The sequence below is a fragment of the Heterodontus francisci genome, chromosome 28 (assembly GCF_036365525.1).
Source record: "Heterodontus francisci isolate sHetFra1 chromosome 28, sHetFra1.hap1, whole genome shotgun sequence".
In the NCBI taxonomy this organism is placed as follows: domain Eukaryota; kingdom Metazoa; phylum Chordata; class Chondrichthyes; order Heterodontiformes; family Heterodontidae; genus Heterodontus; species Heterodontus francisci.
In genome coordinates, this window is record NC_090398.1 from 7033704 (window position 1) to 7045475 (window position 11772).

At 48.9% G+C, this 11772-nt stretch overlaps 1 protein-coding gene across 3 annotated transcripts in view; it reads right to left on the minus strand.

The window, feature by feature from the left end:
- Nucleotides 1-11070, minus strand: part of LOC137385087 (reticulon-4 receptor-like 2) — a 26893-nt gene extending 15823 nt beyond the window's left edge. Inside the window, exons 1-2 of one of the 3 annotated variants that reach the window (XM_068059839.1) lie at nt 6936-10627; nt 4127-6896 (exon numbers count right to left, since the gene is read on the minus strand). The gene's annotated coding sequence lies outside the window, so the exon portion shown is untranslated. The other 2 variants (XM_068059838.1, XM_068059837.1) reach the window with 2 other exon arrangements.
- Nucleotides 11071-11772: the final 702 nt, after the last annotated feature.

The following is an 11772-nucleotide window of genomic DNA, read 5'->3' on the forward strand; positions in this document are numbered from 1 at the left end:
ACACACACAGACAAATACAAAAACACTGACACACACACAAACACCCACACTCACACAGACACACACACACACAGACAAATACACACAATGACACACACACACACACAGACAAATACCCAAACACTGACACACACACAGACAAACACACACACTCACACAGACACACACACAGACAAACACACTCACTGACACACACACACACACACAGACAAATACACAAACACACACACACACACACACACACAGACAAATACACACACTGACAGCACACACACAGACAAATACACAAACACTGACACACACACAGACAAGCACACACATTCACACAGACACACACACACACAGACAAACACAAACACACACACAGACAAACACACAGACACACGCACACACAGACAAATACACACACTGACACACACACACAGACAAATACACAAACACTGACACACACACAGACAAACACACACACACACACTGACACACACACACAGACAAACACAGAAACACACACAAACACAGACAAACACACAAACACTGACACACACAAACACACACACAGACACACACACACACAGACACACTCACACATAGACAAATACACACACACACACAGACAAATACACAAACACTGACACGCACACAGACAAACACACACACTCACACAGACACACACACACACAGACAAACACAAACACACACACAGACAAACACACAGACACTCACACATACAGACAAACACACACAGACACACAGACACAGACCCACACAAACAGACAAACACATGCAGGCAAACACACAAACACAAACACACACACACACAGACAAACATACAAACACTGACACACACACACACACAGACACACACACACTGACACAGACACACACTGACCCACACATACAGACAAACACACAAACACACACACACTGACACACACACACAGGCAAACACACAAACACAAACACAGACACACACACACAGACAAATACACAAACACTGACGCACACACAGACAAACAACACAGACACACACACACAGACACACACAGAGACAAACACACAGACACTCACAGACAAACACACACAGACCCACAGACACAGATCCACACACACACATACACATAGACAAACACATACACAAAGAGAAAAACACAAACACACACAGAACCTCACACACAGACAAACACAGACACACATAGACACACACACACAGACAAACACACAAACACATACACATTGACACAGACACACACACAGACACACACATGCAGAAAAACACACAAACACACACACATAGACACACACACACAGACACACACACACACAGACAAACACATGCAGACAAACACACAAACACACACACACTGAGACAGACACACAGGCAAACACACAAACACAAGCACACACACACACAGACAAACATACAAACACTGACACACACACACACAGACACACACACACTGACACACACACACACTGACCCACACACACAGACAAATGCACAAACACACATACACACAGGCAAGCGCACAAACACAAACACACACAGAGACAAACATACAAACACTGACACACAGACACACAGACACACACACACACACAGACACACACACACAGACAAAGACAAATACACACACACACACACACACACACACACAGACACAGACAAACACACACACACACAGACCCACACACGCACACACAGGCACAAACCCACACACACACAGACAAACACATACAGACCCCCCCCACACACACACAGACAAGCCACACACACAAAGAGACAAACACAAACATGCACAGAACCTCACACACAGACAAACACACACACAGACCCACACACACACACACACACACAGCCCCTCATACACAAACACACACAGACCCACACACAGTCAGACACACACACACACAGACCCTCACACACAGACAAACACACAAACACACAGACCCACACGCACAGACAAACACACACAGACCCACACACAGGCAGACGCACGCACACACACACACACAGACCCACACACAGGCAGACCCACACACACAGACAAACACACACACACACAAACCCTCACACACAGTCCCACACACAGGCAGACCCACACACATACACAGGCAGACACACACACCCTCATACACAGACCCACACACAGGCAGACCCACACATACAGACCCTCGCACACACACACAGAGGCAGACAGACACACATAGACTCTCACACACACAGACTCTCACACACACAAACTCGCACACAGACTCACACACACACACACAGATTCTCATACTGACAGACAGACTCACACACACACAGACTCACACACACACAGATTTTCATACTGACAGACAGACTCACACACACACAGACTCACACACACACAGATTCTCACACAGACAGACTCACATACAGACTCACACACACAGACACACGCACACACACACAGATTCTCACACAGACAGACAGACTCACACACACACAGACTCACACACACAGATTCACACACACACAGATTCTCACACAGACAGACAGACTCACACACACACAGACACACACACAGATTCACACACACACAGATTCTCACACAGACAGACAGACTCACACACACACAGACACACACACACACAGATTCTCACACAGACAGACAGACTCACACACACACAGACACACACACAGATTCACACACACACAGATTCTCATACAGACAAACGAACTCACACACACACATTCTCACACAGACAGACAGACTCACACACAGACTCACACACACAGACTCACACACAAACTCATACACACATTGTTATGACCGAGGTAGGTGGAGTGCACTGTTTATTCTAGTTCCACTTTTCCATGGGTCACAACATATATTTAAATTTCCCCACTTACCGATACGGTCAGTTACGTTCTTTATTTTTCCCCAAATAAAACACACCAATCAGGTTTCTTTAATGAACAACCAAATTATTAGTTTATTATAAAACAAGTCTTAACCAGTAATGAAGCAAAGCATAAACACACTGATTGAAATATTGCAGTTCCCTTTTTACCTTAGCCCCTCACCCTCACATACATTGGTTAACTGGAAAAATAAAGGGATTTTTGTTTTTAGAGCTCTATTACAGACAAAAACATTGGTCTGAATATTTGCTGATTCTTGAAGCAGACGAAATACGTTGTGTTCAAAACTGGCATCCAGTCTGGTCTCTGAGTACACGTAGATGAGTCTTTTAGAACAGCATTGAGAATTAATTTAGCAGGCTTTTCTTCAAAGACAGGAGACGAGATGAGTTGACACAGTGGACTTCTCAGGATCTGATAGAGAGGTGCTGGGTAGCTGAGCTGTGTTGTGGTCTTTTCTCCGTACTTCTCTCCTTGGGAATTCTCTTCTCTCCCTCCTTGGATTTTCTCTTCTCTCCTTGGACGTTCTCTCCCTTTTTATACAGTTCAACTCCCACTCAAAACAATTCAAAAGCAAAACCGACAACAGGAGGTCAACCTTTTGACCTCCATCAACCTTGACCTGACACTTCTTTGTAAACAACTTCTCCAGGTGTCCAAAGTTCTCTGTTGTTTATTGAGCTGGAATTCAGGTGGTTTCCCAGAAAGGCTTATTGTTGTTGCTGGAAGTCAGGTGGTTTCCCGGATAGGTTTGTTGTTGTTGCTGGAAGTCAGGTGGTTTCCCGGAAAGTCTTATTGTTGTTGCTGGAAGTCAGGTGGTTTCCTAGGTAGGCTTGTTGTTGTTGCTGGAAGTCAGGTGGTTTCCAGGTAGGCTTGTTGTTGTTGCTGGAAGTCAGGTGGTTTCCCGGAAAGTCTTGTTTTCTCCACAAGACCACTCAGTGCCCCTTTTAAAAAATATTTTCAGGGACTGTTTCTCAAAGTCAAGTGACCTTTACGTGACCCCCTTTGAAAACCCCAAAGTTTAACATTTCTTCAAACTTTCAAAAATGAATCCTCAAAAAAATACATCTGACAAAACAAAGAGGCACTTTCGTAACAACACACATAGACCCACATACTAAAACCTGGCTTGGGTATAAAATTAAAACCCATCCCGGGTATGACCCGACCACAGCCGACCGACCCCAACACGACCACAGCCCGAGCCTGAGCCTTTTCATTTTTTTTCGAACCAACCTGAACCAACCCGACACAAATCCCCTTCATCCGTTCAGGAAGCAGGCTATTCCTCCGGCTGGGGATGTGGATTATCCTGGGTAAGCCGGATCCTGTGACTTCCTGTAAGCAGCAGTGTCCAGACCGACCCGACCCGAGCCCGAATGCTACACTCGGAATATAGACCCCACCCAACCTGAACCTGACACAGATAGTCGGCAGCCAGGCTTTACCACATGCACAGAGACTCACACTCACTCACACTCACTCGCACTCACTCACACACTCACTCACTCACACTCACTCACACTCACTCACACACACTCACTCACACACTAACTCACACGCTCACTCACACACTCACTCACACTCACACACTCACTCACTCACACTCACTTACACTCACTCACACACTCACTCATTCACTCACACTCACTCACACACTCACTCACTCACTCACTGACACACACTCACTCACACACACTCACTCACTCACACTCACTCACACTCACTCACACACTCACTCACTCACACTCACTCACACTCACTCACACTCACTCACACTCACTCGCACACTCACTCACTCACTCACACACTCACACACTCACACTCACTCACACACTCACTCACATACGCTCACTCACTCACACACACTCACACACTCACTCACACTCACACTCACTCACACTCAATCAATCACTCACTCACTCACACTTACTCACTCACTCACACTCACTCACACTCACTCACACACTCACTCACACTCACTCACACACTCACTCACTCACTCACTCACACTCACTCACACTCACACACTCACTCGCACACTCACTCACACGCTCACTCACTCACTCACACCCACTCACTCACTCACACTCACTCACAGACTCACTCACACGCTCACTCACACACTCACTCACACACTCACTCACTCACCCACACACACTCACTCTCACTCACTCACACTCACTCACACACTCACTCACTCACCCACACACACTCACTCTCACTCACTCACTCACACTCACTCACTCACTCACTCACACTCATACTCACTCACACTCACTCACACTCACTCACTCACTCTCACACTCACTCTCGCTCTCTCACACACTCACTCACTCACAATCACTCACTCACACTCACTCACTCACTCTCATTCACTCACTCACACTCACTCACACACTCACTCACACTCACTCACTCACACTCACTCACACACTCACTCACTCACACTTACGGACTCACACAGACTCACTCACACAGACTCACACTCACTCACTCACACACACACACTCACTCACACACACTCACACACTCACAGGCTCACACTCACTCACACTCACTCACACACTCACTCACTCACAAACTCACACTCACTCACAGAGACTCACTCACACAGACTCACACTCACTCACTCACACAGACTCACACACACTCACTCACACAGACTCACTCACACACACTCACACACACACACTCACGCACACACACTCACTCACACACACTCACTCGGTCACTCACACATACTCACACACACACACTCACACACACTCACTCTCACTCACTCACACTCACTCACACTCACTCACACACTCACTCACTCACCCACACACACTCACTCTCACTCACTCACACTCACTCACTCACTCACACTCATACTCACTCACACTCACTCACACTCACTCACTCACTCTCACACTCACTCTCACTCTCTCACACACTCACTCACACTCACTCACACTCACTCACTCACTCTCATTCACTCACTCGACACTCACTCACACACTCACTCACACTCACTCACTCACACTCACTCACACACTCACTCACTTACACTTACGGACTCACACAGACTCACTCACACAGACTCACACTCACTCACTCACACACACACACTCACTCACACACACTCACACACTCACAGACTCACACTCACTCACACTCACTCACACTCACTCACACACTCACTCACTCACAAACTCACACTCACTCACAGAGACTCACTCACACAGACTCACACTCACTCACTCACACAGACTCACACACACTCACTCACACAGACTCACTCACACACACTCACACACACACACACTCACGCACACACACTCACTCACACACACTCACTCGTTCACTCACACATACTCACACACACACACTCACACACACACACTCACACACACTCACAGACTCACTCACTCCCACACACGCAGACTCACTCCCACATACACGTAGACTCATAAACAGACTCACTCACTCACACACACAGACTCACACACAGACTCACTCGCACACACAGACTCACTCACACACACAAACTCACACACACAGACTCACTCACTCACACACACAGACTCACTCACTCACTCCCACACACACAGACTCACTCACTCACTCCCACACACACAGACTCACTCACTCACACACACAGACTCACTCACTCACTCCCACACACATAGACTCGCTCGCTCACACACAGACTCACTCCCAAACACACAGACTCACTCACTCACTCCCACACACACAGACTCACTCACTCACACACACAGACTCACTCACTCACTCCCACACACACAGACTCACTCACTCACTCCCACCCACACAGACTCACTCACTCACACACAGATTCACTCGCTCACTCCCACACACATAGACTCGCTCGCTCACACACAGACTCACTCCCAAACACACAGACTCACTCACTCACTCCCACACACACAGACTCACTCACTCACACACACAGACTCACTCACTCACTCCCACACACATAGACTCGCTCGCTCACACACAACTCACTCCCAAACACACAGACTCACTCACTCACACACACAGACTCACTCACTCACTCCCACACACAGACTCACTCACTCACTCCCACACACACAGACTCACTTACTCATACACACACACACAAACGCACACACACACAAACTCACACACACAGACTCACACACACAGATTCACTCACTCACACACACAGACTCACTCACTCACACACAGACTGGCTCACACACACACAGACTCGCTCACTCACACACTGACTCACTCACTCACACACAGACTCACTCACTCTCTCACACACAGACTCGCTCACTCACACACAGACTTTCACTCTCTCACACATAGACTCGCTCACTCACACACACTCACTCACTCTCTCACACACAGACTCGCTCACTCACACTCAGACTCGCTCACTCACACACAGACTCACTCACTCACACACAGACTCACTCACTCACTCACTCACTCACACACAGACTCACTCACTCACACTCTCACACACAGACTCGCTCACTCACACTCAGACTCGCTCACTCACACACAGACTCACTCACTCACTCTCTCACACACAGACTCGCTCACTCACACTCAAACTCGCTCACTCACACACAGACTCACTCACTCACAGACTCACTCATTCACTCCCACACACACAGACTTACTCACTCACACACAGACTCACTCACACACGCAGACTCACACACAGACTCACTCACTCACTCTCTCACACACAGAGTCACTCACTCACTCACACACGCAGACTCACACACAGACTCACTCACACACTCACACTCTCACACACAGACTCACACACAGACTCACTCACACACTCACACTCTCACACACAGACTCACTCACTCACACACAGACTCGCTCACTCACACACTGACTCACTCACTCACACACAGACTCACTCACTCTCTCACACACAGACTCGCTCACTCACACACAGACTCACTCACTCACTCTCTCACACACAGACTCGCTCACTCACACACAGACTCACTCACTCACTCTCTCACACACAGACTCGCTCACTCACACTCAGACTCGCTCACTCACACACAGACTCACTCACTCACTCTCTCACACACAGACTCGCTCACTCACACACAGACTCACTCACTCACACTCTCACACACAGATTCATTCACTCACGCAGACTCACACACAGACTCACTCACTCACTCTCTCACACACAGAGTCACTCACTCTCTCACACTCAGACTCGCTCCCTCACACACAGACTCCCTCACTCACTCTCTCACACACAGACTCGCTCACTCACACACAGACTCACTCACTCACACTCACACACAGACTCACTCACTCGCACAGACTCACACACAGACTCACTCACACACTCACACTCTCACACACAGACTCGCTCACTCACACACAGACTCACTCACTCACACACAGACTTGCTCACTCACACACAGACTCACTCACACACAGACTGACACACAGACTCACTCACTCACACACAGACTCACACACAGACTCACACACAGACTCACTCACTCTCTCACACACAGACTCACACACAGACTCACTCACACACAGACTCACTCACACACACAAACTCACGCACACAGACTGACTCATTCACACACACAGACACACACACAGATTCACTCACACACACACACAGACTCACTCACTCACTCCCACACACACTCTCTCATACACAGACTCGCTCACTCACACACTGACTCACTCACTCACACACAGACTCACTCACTCTCTCACACACAGACTCACTCACTCTCTCACACACAGACTCGCTCACTCACACACAGACTCACTCACTCACTCTCTCACACACAGACTCGCTCACTCACACACAGACTCACTCACTCACTCTCTCACACACAGACTCGCTCACTCACACTCAGACTCGCTCACTCACACACAGACTCACTCACTCACTCTCTCACACACAGACTCGCTCACTCACACACAGACTCACTCACTCACACTCTCACACACAGACTCACTCACTCGCACAGACTCACACACAGACTCACTCACACACTCACACTCTCACACACAGACTCGCTCACTCACACACAGGCTCACTCACTCACACACAGACTCGCTCACTCACACACAGACTCACTCACACACAGACTGACACACAGACTCACTCACTCACACACAGACTCACACACAGACTCACACTCAGACTCGCTCACTCACACACAGACTCACTCACTCACTCTCTCACACACAGACTCGCTCACTCACACACAGACTCACTCACTCACACTCTCACACACAGATTCATTCACTCACGCAGACTCACACACAGACTCACTCACTCTCTCACACTCAGACTCGCTCCCTCACACACAGACTCCCTCACTCACTCTCTCACACACAGACTCGCTCACTCACACACAGACTCACTCACTCACACTCTCACACACAGACTCACTCACTCGCACAGACTCACACACAGACTCACACACACACAAACTCATGCACACAGACTGACTCATTCACACACACAGACACACACACAGACTCGCTCACACACACACAGACTCACTCACTCACTCCCACACACACTCTCTCACACACAGACTCACTCACACACACACTGACTCACTCACTGACACACTGACTCACTCACTCACACACAGACTCACTCACTCACACACAGACTCACTCACTCACTCTCTCACACACAGTCACACTGACTCATACACACAGACTCACACACAGACTCAATCACTCACACACAGACTCACACACAGACTCAATCACTCACTCACACTCACACACAGACTCGCTCACTCACACACAGACTCACACACAGACTCAATCATTCACTCACGCAGACTCACACACAGACTCACTCACTCACACACAGACTCACTCACTCACTCTCTCACACACAGACTCGCTCACTCGCACTCAGACTTGCTCACTCACACACAGACTCACTCACTCACACACAGACTCACTCACTCACTCTCTCACACACAGACTCGCTCACTCGCACTCAGACTTGCTCACTCACACACAGACTCACTCACTCACACACAGACTCACTCACTCACACACACACAGACTCACTCACTCACACACAGACTCACTCACTCACACACAGACTCTCTCACTCACTCACTCACACACAGACTCACTCACTCACACACAGACTCACATACAGACTCACTCACTCACACACAGACTCACTCACTCACTCACACACAGACTCACTCACTCACACACAGACTCACTCACTCACACACACACAGACTCACACACTCACACTCTCACACACAGACTCACTCACTCACACACAGACTCACTCACTCACACACACACAGACTCACACACTCACACTCTCACACACAGACTCGCTCACTCACACGCAGACTCACACACAGACTCACTCACTCACTCACTCACACACAGACTCACTCACTCACTCACACACAGACTCACTCACTCACTCACACACAGACTCACTCACTCACACACAGACTCACATACAGACTCACTCACTCACACACAGACTCACTAACTCACACACAGACTCACACACAGACTCACTCACTCACACACACAGACTCACTCACTGACACACACAGACTCACTAACTCACACACAGACTCACACACAGACTCACTCACTCACACACACAGACTCACTCACTGACACACACAGACTCACTCACTCACAAACACACACTCACACACAGCAACTCCCAGACACTCCTGGAGAATCAGTGTACCTTGTGCCTGGACTGTTGCCCCCAGCTTTCTCTGGATGATCTATTCGCTGTCTTCACGCCATCCCTGCTTGCTGTCGGAGTCTCACACACAGACTCTCTGCTGATCCGATAAGCTTACACACTCCAGCAGTTTTAACATTGCCCTCCAGACTGAATCATGTGATCGGTATCTTAAAGCTGCTTCTAGTTCCTGGCATCTCGGGTTCCTATTTCGAACTGATCACCCTGATATTCTCTTTCAGCTGTCCTTAATCTTCCTGCAATGTCTTCGAAAGTGTTCTCTCCTTCCTCTCCTCGCTGTGTATCTGTTACCACAGCAATAACTCAGAGAATCTGGCTTCAAATCAATCCATCAAAATAAAAACTGAATTTCAGTCACACTGACACTAAAACTGCAAAAAAAACCTGCCCGCTTTCAGATAGCTCCCTACAGGGAAAGAAAACAGCCCTCCTGACCCGGGCTGGGCCCAAAGGTGACTCAGGTCCCTAAGCAAAAACAGCTCACACTTCACTGCCTTGGAAAGGGGAAGCGTTAACCGGTGATTCAGGAGGGGCTCCGTTAACCGGTGATTCAGGAGGGGCTCCGTTAACCGGTGATTCAGGAGGGACTCCGTTAACCGGTGATTCAGGAGGGGCTCCGTTAACCAGTGATTCAGGAGGGGCTCCGTTAACCGGTGATTCAGGAGGGACTCCGTTAACCAGTGATTCAGGAGGGGCTCCGTTAACCAGTGATTCAGGAGGGGCTCCGTTAACCAGTGATTCAGGAGGGGCTCCGTTAACCGGTGATTCAGGAGGGACTCCGTTAACCGGTGATTCAGGAGGGGCTCCGTTAACCAGTGATTCAGGAGGGGCTCCGTTAACCGGTGATTCAGGAGGGACTCCGTTAAAGGGTGATTCAGGAGGGGCTCCGTTAACCAGTGATTCAGGAGGGACTCCGTTAACCGGTGATTCAGGAGGGGCTCCGTTAACCGGTGATTCAGGAGGGACTCCGTTAAAGGGTGATTCAGGAGGGGCTCCGTTAACAAGTGATTCAGGAGGGGCTCCGTTAACCAGTGATTCAGGAGGGGCCCCGTTAACCGGTGATTCAGGAGGGGCTCCGTTAACCGGTGATTCAGGAGGGGCCCCGTTAACCGGTGAT